The 8,450-nt window shown below is 42.6% G+C and overlaps 1 long non-coding RNA gene across 2 annotated transcripts in view; it reads left to right on the top strand.

The window, feature by feature from the left end:
* The first annotated feature begins 12 nt into the window (after positions 1-12).
* Positions 13-8,450, top strand: part of LOC309336063 — a 105,585-nt gene continuing 97,147 nt past the window's right edge. For both annotated transcript variants that reach the window (XR_014153875.1, XR_014153876.1), the window contains exons 1-2: positions 13-148; positions 814-898. This is a non-coding gene — a long non-coding RNA (uncharacterized lncRNA). The remainder of the gene's footprint in view (positions 149-813; positions 899-8,450) is intronic.

Genomic DNA, 8,450 nt, shown 5'->3' with positions numbered 1-8,450 from the left:
CGCAACCCTGCACTCACCTGGGACTGAGGGAAACTTGCTTTTCCGAGTCGACTCGCGGAAGAGCAGGGTCTGGGGTTGCTGCTTTTGCCTAGGGGAAGGAAAGCCGGGAGTCCCACCGACCTGAGTTTAAAAGCTTCCAGGCTTCCAGGTGGGCAGCTTCTTGGCAAAGGGCGGGGTGGACAAAAGTTGTTTTTCGAGAGTTAAGAACTACCTTGAGGAGTAACCAGGTCAAGGTCCATCCAAATGTAACACCGTCTCCAAAGGCCCAGACCCAAGAAAGGCTGGGTGAAATAACTTCTGCCCTTTGCCCCCAGCATGCATCTAGTAAGAAAAGCTTCCCAAGTTGGAAGCTTTCAGTTTGGGATGGATCTCTCCCTCTGATGCTCTTTAAAAAGCATCTAAATGGAAGGCCATCACCAGTCTTGAAACGATTTATTTTGCGGGACGGATTCAAGCACATACCAGAAAGTTTGTGCAATTAAAGCGGACACTTCCAGACGCTCGCTGTTTTGGGACAGGATTCACTTACACGCTGGCAAATTCAGGTTGCACAGTTAACACTGATTTGGAGATCTTGCACAATTAACCCCCCTCCCCCCAAGTTCGGACTTGATGAAATAAGGGAAGTGCCCATAAAACGTAATGGAAGTGTGGGTTAAGAATTGCTTGGCATAGCAGTTTTTGCAAACAACTCAGAAGGATCACTCAATAAATAGTCAAATGTCTTTTATTCATGCATGTTGAATGAATGTTCAATAAACAAGGCATCTGGAAGTGAACACTAGCATAACAAAACTGCTTTTTTCTTTAAAGGGACTTTAAAGAAAGTGCAGTTAGGAAAGTAACAGGAAAATGCACTGAAAAGCGTAGGATGAATGAATGATTAACAGGAAGACATGTAAGTACTGTACCCTGCAAACAAATCAGGATAAATGCTCAGTAAAGACTAGAGGTAGTCTAATCACTGGGGTAAGCTCTGTGCAAGCAAATCAGGATGAAGGCTGAATAAATTGCTGGCATGGGAGCTTAGCTTGGACTTCAGTGCTGTTCCAAGCACGGTATCATGAACCATGAGCTTTCACTGCCACCTAGTGGGTTGACCTGGTAAATTACACTGTCTAGGGAACTACTGTACTCATTTTGGAAACAGGAACAAAGAGTGGAGGGGTTTGCAATAAAATATTGCAATGGATTCTGTGGTTGAACCCTTAATGACTCGCATGCCACCAATCAATGACCAAGCAATAAAGCTGTGAAGCATTAGATTTCAATGCCTTTCATGTGTCCTCTGCTGAAACCTAAACAAAAAGGCACTGGGGTTTCTATGTAATTGACTCTGTGGGTGGACCATACTCATACCACTACAATGATCTCATCTACCTGGATGAAGGGGCTAGTCCAGGACAGTCTATAACATTTCATACCAAGTGGGCTGCAAGAGTACTTCAATACAGAACATGCAGGCTGCACACTGCCTAGTCACGGGGGTGGGGGAGTGTTGAGGCCCAAAATCTGAGGCACCCCAGCCCTTAATGCTGCTTTCCCAAAGCCTGGTAAGTGAGGCACAGGGCTTTGGGAAGGAGGCACAAGGTTTTGACAGGGTCCTAGAGCTCCCCATTCTTTCCCAAAGCTGGGAAAGTGCTAACTGGGCTTTGGGAAGGATAGAGAGGACTCTAGGACTCTGTCAGAGCCCTCACACCTCCTTCCCAAAGACCAGCACCTTGCTTACCCAGCTTTGGGAAGGCAGCATGGGAGCTGGGTGGGGCGTCAAAGGGGCCACATGCAGTCCTCGGACACACGTTTTGAGGCACTCGTCAGTCGCATCTCAGCCTTCAGAAATGCAATAAAGAAAAGCTCTAACCATTTGGATGCATTTAGCCAGAGGTTTATATGAAAAAAGCATTTCCCCCCCAAATGAGGTTTCCCATGAGAAAATAGAGATGCCCCCCCCATAAACTGCTACCACAGTTGCAAAGCTAAGCAGGTTTGCAAACTGGTTTTAAATTGGGTGGTGGACTGTGTTGAGATTCCCTCATTGCAGGGGGTTGGGCGAGAAGACCCTTGGGGTACCTTCCAATTCTATAATTCCATGATTCTATGTGTTTTAATTCACATCTAATTTATTTTTAACTGCTTGCCTTTAGAAAAAACAACTTTTAAGTTTGTTAAATCTTTCTATTATTCTCGTATGCTGTTCTGTGTTATGCAGATTTATCATTTTTATGGTGGATTTTATTGTCATTGGGCAGTATATATATAGTTTAGAGACATATTTCGTATGGTCACAAAACAAACCAATGTGTAGTAAGAGCATATGAAGAGTCCTGCCATATGAGACCAAAGAACTATCTCAGTCAGGTTCTTTTTCTCACAGTGGCTTACCAGATACCTATGGAAGCCTGCAAGCAGTTCTCCTCACTTGCAATTCCCAGCAGATAGTATTCAAAGGCATTCTGCCTCTCACAGCAAAGGTATCCCATAACCACCATTGCTAGTATCCATGGATAACCTTAAACTCCATTAAGTTGTCAAATCCTCTTTTAAAGCCATTCAGCTAACTACAATTTATGATGCGGGAGCAAATTCCTAAGGTTTAATTATGCATTGTGTAAAGAAGTGTTTTCTTCCACCTGTCCTCAATCATCCAACTTTGGCTGGATAGTCCTGAGTTATCGTATTGGGAGAGAGAGACAGAGTTTGGCGGGTGGTCCTTACTGACACCATTTTATTAATAACAAATACTAACCTTTTCTCTTTGTAATTTCATTCATTGCCTTCTCTGACCTTTTCTCCTCAGAGGAAGGAGGCCTATCTTTCTTCTTCTTGCACCCACAAACTTCTCTATCTCTGCCAACATTTAATCAGCATTCAAGGAGTTGTCCAACCAACAAGCTATGGCATGGCCAGGGGAAGGAGCAGGCAAGTGAAGGAGGGCATGGGGCAGGCACCTGAAAATGACCCAATGCCCACCGGGAGGTTCCAGTCCACTGCTTGCTCTAGATGGAAAAGCCCCAAATGTTGCAACTTTTCTTCATAGAGGGGTTTTCATAGTAATTGCTATTCCACTGGAAACTGATGGACAAGTGCAAACTATTACTGTTGGCCCCTCTCATTGGTAATTTTTGGCTGTAAAGGTAATTTTATTTAAAGGAAAGTTATAAAAGTCTAATATTTTTAAAAAGCTCGTTCCTGAGTTTCATTGCATTCAAGCATGACCAAGAAGTGCTCAGTTTCAGCCGGGGGGGGGGGGGGCAAAATGTGTTCCTCGTGCCAGAGAGTGGGATTACTATGGTGAGTACAGGGGCAAATTTAGCTCCCTCCACCCTAATGTATCTGCTTACCTTCTCTGATATACGTGAATGGCTGCCACTCACTCCTATAGGAAGGTTTCTGTGGGCTGTACATGGAGGCAACACTGCAGTGTGGTCCCAAAAATGAATAAACCACAGGCTCAGCTGGCTTCCACCCAGGCATTCCATGGCCAGTCAGTGTATATTAGGTTTTATTTACAGATCTGATATCTTAAAGGCTGCTCTTCCTACTGAACCTATTGTTAGCCCAATAAAAGTCCCCTAGATTCCCTCCCTCTCTCAATGATCAGTTCAAAAATGTGACAACTGCTTGTACTTAACTGTTTTTGCTCACCATAACTTCAAAGTGTCAAAAGTATCTCTTCAGATGAATTTCAATTTGGCTACTCTTTCATCTTTAAGGCTTGGGTCTGGTTTCCTAGAGATTTTGCTTTCTCTCTATTTTTATACAACTTTTCCAGATATTAAATTTGCACACGAAAGGCATTTAATCATCTAAATGCTGAGAGACAGACTATGACACAACCAACTTACTTCCCGCAGACTTAGACTTCCACCACAAAAACCAGACACCTGAGATTCTGGCTTGTTGAAGTGAAAGATTCAGAGTTTCAGATTAGAAGAGAAAAGATTATATATGTTGCAGGGTTCTCCTCCAAGCTTCAAAAGGATGGGGAATTTGTTGCTGCACAAAGATACCTTCCATTCACATGGAATGTCCTTTTTGAAGTGCTGATTTATTTATTTATTTGTTCTGCTCAGGGGATGGTTATCTTCTGTACTAATAATGAACAGCCAAGGGACTGTGGGGATGCGATAGGTTACTTCCTTAGGTCACACCAATTTGTTTCAGGGCTTAAATGAAACTGCACACGTTGTAGTCATGCAGAAAAATAAGAACTGGGGCAAATTCCTTCCTTCCTGAGGTCCACAAGAAGTTCTTATGAAAAGTTCTACTTTAAAGCTGGACAACAGCTGTGACTGATGTCTTGAGTGGCTGTGCGTGAGGCAAACTGTTGGGGAAGGAAAATGAGTTTGGACCAAACTATACATTACATTGGAAATCTGTGATCAGACCTCCCTGATCCCCCCCCCAGTTTCATTTATAAGCTGTTTTCTGAGTGGAGCGGGGGCTCCAAATTAGAACAGTTGGGGGGGGGGAGAATTCAGATTTTCTCTTCATTATTTTCCCAATCTACATCTTCTCACACTTACCCCATCATTGGTTGTTGATTGCTCTGGTGATAAAAAGGGTCTGTATCCCAGGATCTCCGCTTTTATCCTTCTGCTTTGTGTATTTCTTTCAAACTTTACCATTCTGTGAATCTTAGGTCTCATGGATAATTTTATCACGCATCTGGAGCAGATGTATTAGTGGCCAGTGTGGAGAGGGTGGCGTTGCTTACCTGGTTTCCCAACACCACACATCATTGCCTGTGCCAGCCACTATTGGCAAAATGTATCGTCAATATAGTCATTCTATAATTCACTGAATTGGGATGCCATGCTTGATTCCTGTCTAAAGTTTGGCATCAGGTCTCTGGATAGCATTATTTCATCTCAGAAGAACTTTTTTGTGCAGACAACTGGGATTTAGTGTTACCGTGGTGAACATCAGTGAAAGATTAGCCCAATGAAAAGTATCATGAAGTAGAAAGTGATTTCCTAACTACCACTCACAAAGCACTGGTTTTCATGGCAAACCAAGAAACATATTAATAATTTTTTAAAAAACTGTTCTATGTACGCTGCTTAGGGATTCTTTGATTAAGTGGCTTGTACATTCTTCCAGACAAACAAAATAGATTATTGGATTAATCTGTAATGATGGATCAGAGTGCTTTCCAATAGATGTCACTGTAGCACTTCCTTACTCATATTGGAAATCTGCACTTCACAGAATAGGCTTTACTTGCTCAGACCTCTAGCAAATCCACTATACAGCTGCTTAGTAAAACCACACCATTTTCAAAGGCTAATTCCCCTGACATATCTCAGGAGATTACTAAAAACAACCCTAGTTTATTAAGGCACATTCTTAGTTCACAGGGAGAGAATGGAGTAAAATAATGCTCACCATTAACTCCCCGCCGTATAGTACATAGGCTGCACTTCCTTCTAATTTTCCTCATAAATAATATTTAACAGAAGAGTAAAAAAAAAAGTATTTTAATTTATTTTTAAAAGGGGAGGCGGAATACTAAATGAAGCCAATAGAATCTTAATGCTATGAAGATATACAGTATATCCCCCTACATTTTCAGATGCTAGCTCCAAATTGCAAGTATCAAGAAACTCACATATTTAGTACTTTATCTTGCCATATAGTGGTAGTTCAAGAATATGTGTCCTCTCAAAACCATTTGCTTGGCTAATGCAAAATAAGCGGACGGATACCGAATCCTTTTAAAGCTCATCTCATTCATTGTAACCCTGCTGAATGTGCTGTGCTGTTGTGATAAGTCCCAACTCTATAGGAAGCCACAACAGAGAAGTTCGACTCAGAGGGAAAACATGGAAACATTTGTCTAACGGGAGCTGCTTTAGTCAAGATACCTGTGCTGCTCACTGGGAAGCTAAAACACTGCTTAATGAGATTTGGGAGGGGATACTATATTTGGGAGTGAAGTGATATTATAAAGCACACAGGTAAACCTGGAATTTCCACCCCCCCCCCAATTTTTTCCAGTGATTTTATTTGGAAGTAGTTAAGGTCTCATGTTTTGTTAGAGAATGGCCAACATGCTTTTCTGTCTTTCTGCTGCCACTGAAGTGGTGTGGGCACACATTCACTCCAAAAAGGCCTCTCTTCATTTGCCCAATAATGGGGTCACAAATGCTTGTAGGGTTGCTATTTGTCCTCTTTTTCATGGGCAGAGTCATCAAAGCGATCCATTGTTAAAAGTAGATGTTGGCAAATGTGTCCTCTTTTTTGCTCTTCAAAATATGGCAACCTTATTTATGCTTCCACCTTCTACTACTCTGCGGCTGGAGCAACGGATGCTATAAATTCTGCTACTTCTCTTAAATTCTCACTTTTAAAAATGTCTCCTGATGATTTATGGGAGAATCTTGCTTTTTGACCTTAAAAGAAACACTAGTCATCGCTTACCTAAGGAGCCTTTAAAGTCATTATCTCCAGAGACGTTGGCCGTACCAGAGGAAGCCATTTTAGGAAATGAATCAGCAGCCTGTCTGACATTTATAGAACTGCCAGAGATGTAATGATTGATACTGGGGTACCTAAACCTACTCTCCTGTACAAAGTTTATCGCTAATCAGAGAGATGTTCCACTGAAAGTTGCTGAGAACTTCAATCTGCCAGCTGCCGCCGATCAGTTTTGCTTTTGGTGATTCAGCTCTTTTTGTAAACCAGGCCACTAACTGTAGGATGCACAAGATTTGCTTTTAACAGTGCAATCCTATGTCTAGCTGTTCAGAATCAAGTCCTGTTCAATTCAACGGGGTGTTCTTCCAGGTAAGTGTAGAGCAGCCTTCCTCAACCTGTGCTCTCCAGATGTTGGATTCCAGTTCTCATCAGCCTCAGACAGCACGACCAATGGTGAGGGATGGTGGGAGCTGTAGCCTGAAATGTCTAGACAGGGTTCCAGCCCTATTTATAAAGAGAGGTTTTGGCAACAGTTAGTAATCAAGAAGTAATAATTACAGTTGCCAAATGCCCTTAAAATAAAGCATCCTGAGGGAGCACCCCAAATTAGGGAAGGAGCGCATATTACATGTCTTACAGGTAACAACAAGGCTATAAACAGTAAAGATTTGTGGGCTTTTACTAGGGTTGCCAGGCCAAGCTCTGAGAGATCTTTTACTATGCTTTGAAATGATTGTGTGTGGATACTTTCCTATAGACAGAATTGTCACCTTTGAAACAGTTCCTGGGTCTTTCCAACACAGAAATATAACAGGTGAAGCTTTTTCTTGCCTGGATATAAGTCTTGAGAGATGCACACTCCCACCATTTCCATGCTGTAGGTAACAGAGCCAATGCTGCTCCTTTCATTTGTTTATTTTATTGCTCCCTCTGGGATCACAAATAAGAATATCCAGGCCAGGGATGGAGAAGCTGTGTTCCTTCAGATGTTGAACTACGGCTCCCATCATCCCTGATCATTGGCTGGGGCAGAAACCAACACTATGCGGAGGGCCACAGTTCCCTGTGCCTGTAGTAGGAAACAGTATTCTCCCCAGTGCTCTTTTTTCTGTCTGAGTAAGAGCCTCATCTGTTCAATGCCTGCGTGTGAGCCTGCCTGTTGAAGGCACACAAAGAAGGGTGGTTATAAGGTTTAGGAGCCCTAGTCTGGGCTGGAGAAACCGCTTATCAATTCCACCATGGCAGTGAGTCCAGAATAACAGGCAGATTCCAGCCATGTTTACTTGTTGGAAAGTCCTACTGGATTAAGTGGGACTTTCTTCTAAAAATAAACAAGTGTACCGTATACATCTGGTCAAAGTATGTAACGTGTGAAGTTTTCAGAGGTCTACTAGAAAATGGAAGAAATGGCTAACTATTTACAGCTGGGGTGGGGAGCCTCAGGCCTAAAGGCTAAAGTGGCCCTCCAGGCCTCTCTTTCTGGCCCTTGGGGACTGTTCCTAGGTCCTCTTTGAGTGCTGTTGCTCTTGGGCTGGATGGAGAAATGCACATGGGGCATAGGTGAATGTAAAGACCTCTGGCTTTCATTGTACAAAGGTCAGAGTCACGCTTTTTGCTGCACCCACTTTTGTCTCTGGACCTGTCCACCACTGACTTGTGGCCCCCAGAAGGTTGCCTATGAGGGAATGTGGCCCTTGATCTGAAAAAAGCTTCCCCACCTCTGGGTGAGATAAAATTACATTGATTCCCCTCTAGGGAAGAAGAACTGTTAACAATTATAATTGTTTTTGCATACTTTGGACTAGTTTTTGCTGATGTGGTTGTTTCTTTTTTTGCTTCACTCCTTGTCTTGTGTTTTACTTTGCTTGTTTATTTGTTTTAGCTCTTACTGCGTTTCCCTCTCCCCCCAGTTCATTGAACTTTGCTTCTATTGTACAGAGGAACATGAGGTGTCAAGTATTCTTTATTTTGGCTTCCTAAAAGGTAGTAACAGTTAATAAAGCCCTGAAGTATTTGATAAGAAAGGGGTA

The sequence above is a fragment of the Podarcis erhardii genome (assembly GCF_964252035.2).
Source record: "Podarcis erhardii genome assembly, chromosome: 2".
Lineage (NCBI taxonomy): Eukaryota > Metazoa > Chordata > Lepidosauria > Squamata > Lacertidae > Podarcis > Podarcis erhardii.
This window is presented reverse-complemented; position numbering and strand designations above follow the sequence as displayed.